Here is a 10,231-nt window from a genome sequence, read left to right as displayed (position 1 = left end):
TACTGTCTGTTCCTTTGCTTCATTATGTGCCTTCTATTTACTACAATCTGTGCTCTTAGAATTTTGCAGAGAGAGATACTTTGGGATAAGAGAGAATGTATTTGAGATAATGCATCTGCAGAGCTATGTCTTTTGATTGGGGAAAATATAATGAATGCATAATTCCATCAAACTGTGCTCAGCAGCAATAAGCGTATTTATTAAACCTGGGTGGTGTCGCATAACGTGTGCACACAAACAACAATTCAAGTGTGTTGGAGTTATTTTTTCTACTTGTGAAGGATATTTACTTGTCAGGTCAGGTCAGATCTGTGACCTGCTACAGGTACCATGTAAACCTGTACTAAGCTGTTCCATGGTCGGGTTGTCGGCGACTAAACCGTCTCGCCCACCAGGTTTTTTGGTGAAGAGGGTGTTTGGATATGGACACCCAGCAGGATTAAAAACAAAACCTGTCAAAGGGCAGAGGAGCTCCTTGTGAGCCAACGGCCATCCATATCTAGTGCCCAACTGTGTCTGCGGACGTCCTCTTCCAGTTGGGTTACTTTTTTTTTTATTAGGAGGTTGGTGGCAGGATTTGCACTCCGGCAACTGCAAAACCCTTCATTCCGCAAAACACACAAACGCAAAAAAATCTGAAAACCCACTCCGTGGGAGTACCTCCTGTGCAGCTTCCCTTCGCAGGGCAGCTCACCGGATGACGGGATTGGGGCAAAGCCTTCAGGACCCCCAATCTTTGATGAAAGGAGGGAAACCACGGGGTAACCTCCCTGGGTCAGATTGCGGGAGAGTGTGTCGGAGTGGTGCTGAGGTGTTGTCCACCAGACGGCGGTCTCCTTGGGTTAACCTGAGGCAGTCCCTTCGGGTGGGTGCCTGGAATGTCCTATCCCTAAGAGAGGATGATCACCTGTCTAAGCAGGTTGACCAGCATCTCAAGGAGATGGGGATGGGCCTGGCATTTGCCTGGGGGAAGGCCAGACGGAGGCCCCTGGAGTACCGGCGGAAAGTGGACGCAGCGACGCGCTGTTCTGGCACATGCTCCCATACCTGACCTGACCTGAAGGATATTTCCCCCTGCCACTGAATGTGGATGGAGGTTATGTTTTCATCCCTTGTTTGTTTGTTTGCTCGTGAGGGTGTCTCAAAGTTTTGCAGGGATTTGGATGAAATTTGGTGGGCAGGTTGGGTGTGTGACGAGGACTAATTTTATCGATTTTAGTGAAGATCCGGATCTGGATGATATCGTTTTTAAGTGAATCTTCACCATTGAGAGATGTGGCCAAAAATGATATATAGCACATTATCTCAAATTTGTGGACGGATTTGGACAAAACTTGGTGGATGAGTTGGGTCAGTGAAAAGAACAAACCAATTGGATTTTGGTTAAGGCCTGGATGCAGATCTGACCTATCAGTGGGATGCAAAACGTAAATTATTCAGCCTGGTGCTGTATGCACTCTACTGAGTGCTGTTCTAGTTTCTGATTTAATTATTAAAGATTTTGTGTGAAAGTTTGACTGCCACTTTAGTGTGGATCTAAAGTCCCAAACTCCTTTCAAGGAGCACAGGGTCCCCCACAGCAAATTCTGAATGTTTCTTTTCCTGAGACCCTGAACAGGTTGCCACTCCATCACAAGGTATTTTAAGTTAGGGTTTGAATTTGGCCAGGATGCTGGCATGTAATGGTCTACACTTGCAGAAGATACTGGGATCTTTAACGCCCACCACAAAATGTAAGCAGATGGAACACCAAGTTTTTCAGGTCCCTTCAAAGCAAGGCAGTTGTGACCTGATATAGACCTCAATGGCTTCACATTGGAGGTGCCATTATATAGAGGGAGTTGGTTTAGAGTAGAGACCCTTAAACTGGTGAGTATCACCATGCCTGGGCATTGAGCCCTCCTGCCCCAGTTTAGCCCTTTTATCAGGAGCACAAACGCTACACATAATCATAAACACCATCTTGATGTTCCCATAACTAGATGCCAAAAATATCATTGGAGCTAGTTTTTATGGAGCACTGTGGTGCAGCTGAAGTAGTTAATGGTGCCTGATCCTGTACCAGTGTCTAGTTTCAACTGTTCAATTCAGACCCCAGTTGTGGCATAACGACCATGCTTTGGCACAAATGCTGCAGCTGCATCAGAAACAACACAGCAAACGAAATTGTCCCGTTTCAGTTGCATAGAACGTTGGAGGTTAAGGGCTGAAGGACAACGAGACCTGGTACTCGTCTGCTCGCCTCTGAGTTGATTACACTGGTTTACAAAAAAAAATTCTGAGGCAAGCATGTGAATAGGTGTTTCTGACTAATTTTGATATGCTGAATTCAAATTTCTAAACAGTTTTGCTCTATCACCTCTAGTTTTTTTGCTTTCACATATCCCATTTTTATATTATAATGCATATATTTATAATATAATGTGTATTTTTTTAGATTTTTTTATTTTTAGATATTTTTGGGTCTCGGGCTATATGTATACATGTACGTATATGTATACATGTATATCTCAAAAACTAGAGGTGATGAGTGAAAATGGATTTCGGATCTGAAATCAGCACCCCAAAATTAGGTTAGAATTCCTATTTTCATGCGTGCCTAAATTTCTTTGTAAACCAGTGTTATTCATCGATTTGTTCTCTTGCGGGTCTGGCACCCAAGTTGTCATTTTGGTGTGGTGCTGGTTGAATGTGTGACCTCCATGAGGAATGGACTGAAGGTTGGATCAGTTGGTGGTGTTTGCACATGCTGTCTAATTTTTGATTTGTTCCCACGTTTACAGGGTTTATCGGACCCATAAGAAAACCAACGGCGGCTAAATAGATATTGTTGCGGTTCTCGGAACCATATGCATACAAACATACAGTTATCCCGAAGTTAGTTATGCCATTAAGTATATGTGCAGATAGATCCTTCCTTGTGTGTAGTGGGAAGGCAAAAGGGGTGCGTTGTGATGGTTTTTAGTTAGGTTAATAAATCTTTATATCCCCTCCATTATGATCCACGGTACCCATAGCGCTTGCAGCCTTCGGTTCGCTGGCAACAACGTACCACTGTCCACCTGTCGTCTCCGGAGCCTCGTTGTTCCGAGGCAGAATCTTCACGTCCGCAGTTCCTTTTCGGCTTCCCCAAACGTTCCAATTCAATCTTGGTTGCACCACCGTCCACCTTCCTCAAACATGCGTGGAGTGGGCGGGCTTTCCCGGCTTGGCTGAAATCCCGCCCAGAAAGGGCGGGCCCCATGAAGGCCCTGTCCAATCAGGGCGGACGGTGACGTCAGCTTCGCCAAGGCCCCTCCCCGACCTTGGGGATCCATAAATTATGACACCATCCTCAGAGTAGGGTGCTGAGAGAGTGAGAGAGTTCGTTGGCTGGTGGCAAAGAAGGAAGGAAGGTCGTTAGTTGAGTTGGTCCCTTGATTGTTGGTTAAAGAAGGAAGGTCGTGATCACGGAGTGCCTGCCCACATCTCGCCTCGGCGGCCCGTCTGTTATGCTGGTCCGAGTACACGCGACCTTGACCGGGTCTCTCGGGTCCTGTCTGCTGCCCCGTTCTACCTTGGACTCCGCGCTCTCCACCCGGGCTCCTTCGCAGACACGGTCTCCACACGTGCGGCTGTGGGCAGAGCTGCACGACCTCTGTCGGGTGCCACACCATGGAGCATCCCTTCTCTCGGAACGTTCAGGTACCAAAAGAACTGCGACCTCAGCTCCCTCCCTCCATGGCTGCAAGAGTCCTTTGTCATTCAACTGGGTTTATTTTGTCTGAGTGTGTGGCACCTGTCCTTTAAGTAGAATTGTATAAATTTTTGATCATTGTAATTCTTGCCTGTATTATTCTCGCGACAAGTCTGCTGTGTCCCCTTTTGTAAGTTGCTGTAAAATTGTCGCACTACATCTCTTTTCTGTCCCCTGCATAACCCACCAATAAACCTGTTCCTGTACCACATGAATTTCCTCACTTAGTGTAAATAAACTATTGTAGAAATGTTCCCAGTTCGTTTTTGTCTTTTCCTTCATTGGTCCAGCATGGTTCGGATCCAAGTTTAGCCGGGTCTTTATCCTCGATATAATTTGTTCATTCTTGCCAGTACATCCTTGGCAGTTCCGCTCGGCTGCATCCGATCTGGAGTTGGTAGTTGGTACTCTACTGTACTTTATAGAGTGATCCGGTTCGGGCAAGGCGTACCGAGGGTGTGGTTCCCTGGTAGTCGAAACCGCGTTGTTAATTAGGTAAATTGATTCGAGACAAAAAGACCCTACGCTACGCGGTTGAGGTATTGGCGTCCACGGTCAGTTAAGTGACCCGCTGCGTCACGGAATTATCCGTGAGCGACGGCCTACAATTCCGGGAGTCTGGTGGGAGACGACGTAACTTCCCCCACCTCGTGGTCGTTCTCGCCACCGGACCCCGGCCCGCAACAATATTTTACTTTTACTTTTAAAGTCTTACTCATTTTTGATGTTGGTTTTTATATTGCAGGTCAATAAAATACCCTCATGGCTCATACCAAGAAAAAGGGGAACTTGTGTCGCTACATGTTTCCGGAAAAAGCCAGGAGACGTTTCCTTTATTCCATGAAAAACACCCAAAGAAGCCAAAAGACAAGTCATTGATTCATCAGTAAAGTGTTACATCGATTGGAAGCTTTCCTGATGATCCTCGTGCAGGTTGTCCTCACTCCTCCACAGATGGAGCGATATCTAAGTGTTCTCACAGTGGTTTCAAGAAGCCACAAAAAATCGTTGAGAAAATTGGTCAAGTAGCAGGAATCTGAGCTCTTCATCGAGATGATGCTGACCGGCGTATGGAATTTTGTGAGTGGGAAATACATAGACGATGTGGAACCAACATGATTATCTGATGTCATCTTCAGTGATGAAGCCTCATTCTATTTCGCTGGAAGAGTCGACCATCATAACTGCTGATATTGGAGCGATGAGAATTCTCATTGGACAAATTCATGTCCAATATGATTCTACAATCATGGTGATGTTCTTTTTTGCACTTACTTTTTGGAAGAGAGTTTCCAGTGGTACTAGCTACGTCATGTTGTTACAATTTGTTTTGGTTCCACTCTAAGTGGTGTGCCTTCAGGGCTATTGAGAAAAGCTTGGTTTTCATTTCAACAGGATGTGGCACCCGCCACATTATGCCTTAACTGTCCGAAACTGGCTAGATGAAACAACCTACTTGAGGTGGATAGAACTCCCTGGCCTGGAAGAATAGCCCTGACCTCGTACAAATCTAACGGCACTAGACTCTGTCCGATGGTTTGTAGCGCAAGATCGAGCAGTATAGCAGAGTTGAAAGGAAAACATTTGGAAGGACTGTTTTGACATCAGTCTTTCCTTCAAAACGTTCAGAGAAACGAGTGCTGTCCTTGTCACCTTCCCAACCTGTCCAAACCCGTCCATAACTTTTTGAGATATCGTGCTCGATATTGTTTTCAGCCCAATCTCTCAATGGTGAAAATTCACTTTAAAAATTCTGGGATCTGGAGTTGGATCTTCGCCAAAATCTAATCATTTTTCATCCTCGTCACACCCCCATCCTCTCCACCAAATTTCGTCCGAAGCGATCAATAACTTTTTAAGATATCCTGTTTATAGAGGAACGAACAGACAGTGGGGAAAATAACCTGATGGCAGAGTCAATTAAAATGTGCTATTTTTCTTTTTGGTCCAGACTTCTGCAACTGTGTGTGTGTGTGTGTGTGTGTGTGTGTGTGTGTGTGTGTGTGTGTGTGTGTGTGTGTGTGTGTGTGTGTGTGTGTGTGTGTGTGTGTGTGTGTGTGTGTGTGTGTGTGTGTGTGTGTGTGTGTGTGTGTATATATTTGCGGTTCTAGGAACCGCCTGCCTCCAAAGCAATAGCAATCATCATACAGTGGTCGCTTGACAGTCATTGCATTAATATACTTGTAGATAGTCCCTTCCCTCTTGTATAGTGGGTCAAATGGCATGTGCGTTGTGGGGATCTCATAGCGAGGTTTGCTTACACCACTAAACTTCATTTCTACTCTTCTTTTCTGCTTATTCCTGAGGTAAATCCGAATTTGGGTCCTCGCGTAGGCCAGCAGGCACTGCGCTCGGACACCCGATCGGCATAGCGCGGCACAGCGCAGAGCTCCCGTCCTCAAGCGATCCCTCAACCTAACTTTTGCAGCAAGTCGTAGAGTATGCTCGGCAGCTCAAGATGATCGTCTCGATCTTCCGATGATCTGGGATGAGATTGCTGGTTGTATTGAAAAGGCATATGAATGAAAATCTCTAAAAGAGGCTGCACGGATGTTGTTTTTCACAACACAGAAGCAAATGACCCAATGTATGCAAGATAGCTACATCGCTAGATAGCTACAGATAGCAGCTTGGTGCCAATAGCTACATCGTCAGAGGCCGATAATAGGAAAACAACAACGATGCCACGTTGTACGGAACACAAGTGTGCAACATACGGGTGGCGTGTTCTTTTCAACCCATTTCTGGATTTCAGTATATCGGCATCTTCTTTTCCCTCCATTTCTCCATCTAATTATTATATCCGATCGTTCCACTCAATTCCTGACAGATCGGGGTTGGCCCCACGCACACGATAGCAGAATTGGGCGAACTGGAGCGCTGGCCACATGCTTAATTGTGAGTCCGTGCGCACTGTATGGGGCATGCTCGATAGCAGGCGAACCGTGCTTAGCTCATGACACATTATTATCGTACAGAGCATGGCATGAATGGCACATAACTTGTTCTCGTCTGTGCATGGGTTTACCCTAACACCTGACCGTCGGTCCTCGCTGGTGGCCGCGGGAGTTCTCCACGGATGGCAGACGTCTCCTCGCCTCTCCGGCCGGCAAAGCCGCGATCAGGCAGGGATGTGCTCGACAGCTTAGGCCGCCTGGCGCATCAGGGAGCAGGCACATTGACCAGCGCTAATTGGGGATGCCTTGGCCGGCAGGCGGGACCGACGCCACCTTCGGCCGGTCGTCGGGGCACGGCCCGGGAGTTCGTGCAAGGACATTCATGTCGCGGAGTTTGGTGTGGGGCGATTCATATCATGTCCTGGGGTCGGAGCGAGACGATTCCACAGCTTGGGGTCATCTTGCCGGAAGTGGAGTGGAGCCGCTTCCGGTCATCGCGGCCAAGCCGTGTAGGGGCCGGGGCCAACCAGAGTGGCCGATTCGGATGACAACACATCGCTTTTGGGTGCCCCCCCTCCCGCTCCGCACCATGGGGTTTATAAAAGGCGAATCGCAAATCTGTCCTCTCTATCTCTATCTCTATCTCTATATCTATCTCGACTCCGCCTTCTTCACCTGCCCTTCTGTCATCATCGCCTGCGACTCCACCTCCATTTCTCTGCCTACACGTCGCTGACTCCACCCATCCACCTGGTCCCGTCTACCACTCTGCCCACTCGCTCTTGACACCGCCTTCTCGACCAAAGCCCCTCCCTTCATGCCCGACAGTCGCGTCTCATTCTCTGTACCGACGCTGGCTGCATGAAGTGCCACAAAGCAAGAAACGGCGCGCCAGCTGTTGGGGAAGTATCACCCAGCGGAACATCCTCCCCAAAACGTATTGGTGGCGCGATCGGGCAGTCGTGCAAAGTATTCGGAGACCGTTCGCCTCATCTCCTCTCCTTTTTTCTCTTATATCAACTCCTCTTCATCGGAGTGTGTGCGTGCGTGCGTGCGGGTGTTTGTCCTGGCGCCTGTCCACATAAGTTAAGATTGCAGAATATTATTATTTCGGGTGAAGTCTGCTCTGTGTCTGCTTTTTTGTAAGTTGCTTGTATTATTGTTACACCTTATGCTTCTTTCTATCCCTGCATTACACACACCAATAAAACTATTCACTGCGCCACATAACTTTCCTCGTCTGCTTGTAAATAAATAATTGTTAGAAATGTTCCCTGCTCGTTTTTGTCTGTTCTTTCATTGATCCAGCATGGTCTGAATCCTGCCTTAGCTGGGACTTTATTCCCAACGATCCATTCCTTTAGGCCGGTACGTCCTTGGCAGTGTCGCTCGGCTGCATCCGATCCTGTAAAGTGATCCGGTTTGGACAAGGCGTACCGAGAGTGTGTTCCTCGGTAATTAAATCACGTGATTAATTAGGTAACCCAGTTAACCCATAGACGGGAGGACCTTAGGTCATGTGGTTTAGTTATTGGCGTTTACCGGCGATTAGCGACTATCACCACCAGAGGAACCGCAGAACAATGTGGGGCCAAACACAGGCATGTAGGGCCTGAACTTTGTTCAAGACGATTGATATATTCAGTGACCGTGAAAATACTTTTGCCATGTATGGCTATGGCTTGGAAACGAACAACCAAGCAGCTTGTGTAGCACTCGCCCAGTGGCGAGTCTCAAGCACTCAAGCAAGCACTTCAACAAAACGGTTGGACTAAGTCTATGCCCTGGGTATCTGGACTATCCTTGAGGTCATGAACCTGCAAGTCAAGGATAGTCCAGATACCCAGGGCATAGACGTAGTCCATTTTTGGTGTAGCAAGCAAGAGGTACTACAGCAGGAGACAGCAAGCTACCCTGTTCTGGAAGAACTGTGACAAGTAATATACGTTGGATGGCCAGAATCCATAAAGGAACTTCCACAAGACTTGCGACCATATTGGTAGTACAGGGATGAACTTGGAGTTTCTAGCGGTGTCATCTTCAAGGGAAGACAAGTCCTCATACCGGATTCAATGCGTGATGACATCCTGAGAAAACTTCACTTTGGACACCTCAACTGAATTGGAACACCGGTACTGCTCATTGGTTGATGGCGTTGATTTTGTCCCTTGGGGAGAGGTATGTTTTCAGGATCATCCTCGTTCTATGCAAGTATTCTTTGATTGTTTTGCGCATTTTTTATGACATATTTGGTGGCTCTCTCCCACCCCAAAGTATTTTTAGGATTCTTCGTTGTCCAGCTCCTGTATTGTTGTATCTCGGTCAATTTTGATGTTGGCCGTTTTTGGTGTCTACCTTGTATGAATGTGCACTTGGCACACTTATCGAGGTCAAATTCCATTTGGATGTTGTCAGAGTACCGTTTCATTAATTTCAGTTGTTCTGGAATTTTTTTGTCTTTTGGTGCAGAGTTTTAAATCATCCATGGAGAGTGGATGTGTCACCTTTCTTGGTTCTTTGGACGTTGTTTTATTGGTTGTTAGGGTGCATCCCTCGCTCATTGATAAGGTTACTTCGTGGATCCAGAGCCAGGCAAAACAGGAAGGGGGAAAGACTGTCTCCTTGAAAGATCCCGCGTCATATCTTCAATCCTGATATTTCAATCTTTCCTTCCGAGTGCTGCAGGATTCGTGTGGTATTCCATAGAGGCATAGATCCATGGCTTTCTCAATCATATTGATTATTTGGGGGATTTATCTTGTACATTTGCATGCACTTTATCATCCATGAATGTGGGACACTTTCAAAAACCTTTTTTATAGTCTGTCCAGGCTGTGGACAATTTCAATTTGGTTCTTCTTGTGTTGCAGTTTTTGAGTATGGCCTTGTTTCGTAGTAAGTGGTCTATTGTTCTGTAGCATCTTTTCTTGCATCCCTTCTGTTCTGCCTCTCGGCCTCCTTCTTCTGTTAAATGAATGGTACATTGTGTCTGTGATGATTCCTGTTGAAAGTTTGTATGTTGTTGGTAGACAGGCTATTGACTGGTATTTGTGAAGTAATTGGGTTCCTTCAGATTTTTGTGGATAATTCATCCAGTTGCTGATCCCCTTGGATAAGTTCATTGAATGCTTGAGCATAGTGAATGTGGAGAGAATCTAATTTCTTTTGCCAGAGGTTTGGGATCCCATCTGAACCAGGGCTTTTGAAGAAGTTTGCCATCTTTGCAAGTTATTGTCTTATCTTTTCTGCTTCAATTATTACTGGGTGCATTTCCTTGAGATGTTGCTTCTTCTCCTCCAGGTTTCGGATCCATTCCGCCTCCTTCTTGTGTTCTTTTCGATCTTTACAAATTCATTTCGTGTGTGTGTGTGTGTGTGTGTGTGTGTGTGTGTGTGTGTGTGTGTGTGTGTGTGTGTGTGTGTGTGTGTGTGTGTGTGTGTGTGTGTGTGTGTGTGTGTGTTCATAAAGCCATCTCTCCCTCTGTCTCCCTCTCTCCCTCTGTGTGTCCCTGTCTCCCTCTCTCCCTCTGTGTGTCCCTGTCTCCCTCTCTCCCTCTGTGTGTCCCTGTCTCCCTCTCTCCCTCTGTGTGTCCCTGTCT

Source organism: Eptatretus burgeri, chromosome 8 (genome assembly GCF_056783735.1).
Source record: "Eptatretus burgeri isolate ZD-2024b chromosome 8, Ebu_testis_v1, whole genome shotgun sequence".
NCBI classification, from domain to species: Eukaryota; Metazoa; Chordata; class Myxini; order Myxiniformes; family Myxinidae; genus Eptatretus; species Eptatretus burgeri.
The sequence above is the reverse complement of the archived record's forward strand: the minus strand, read 5'-3'. Positions refer to the sequence as shown.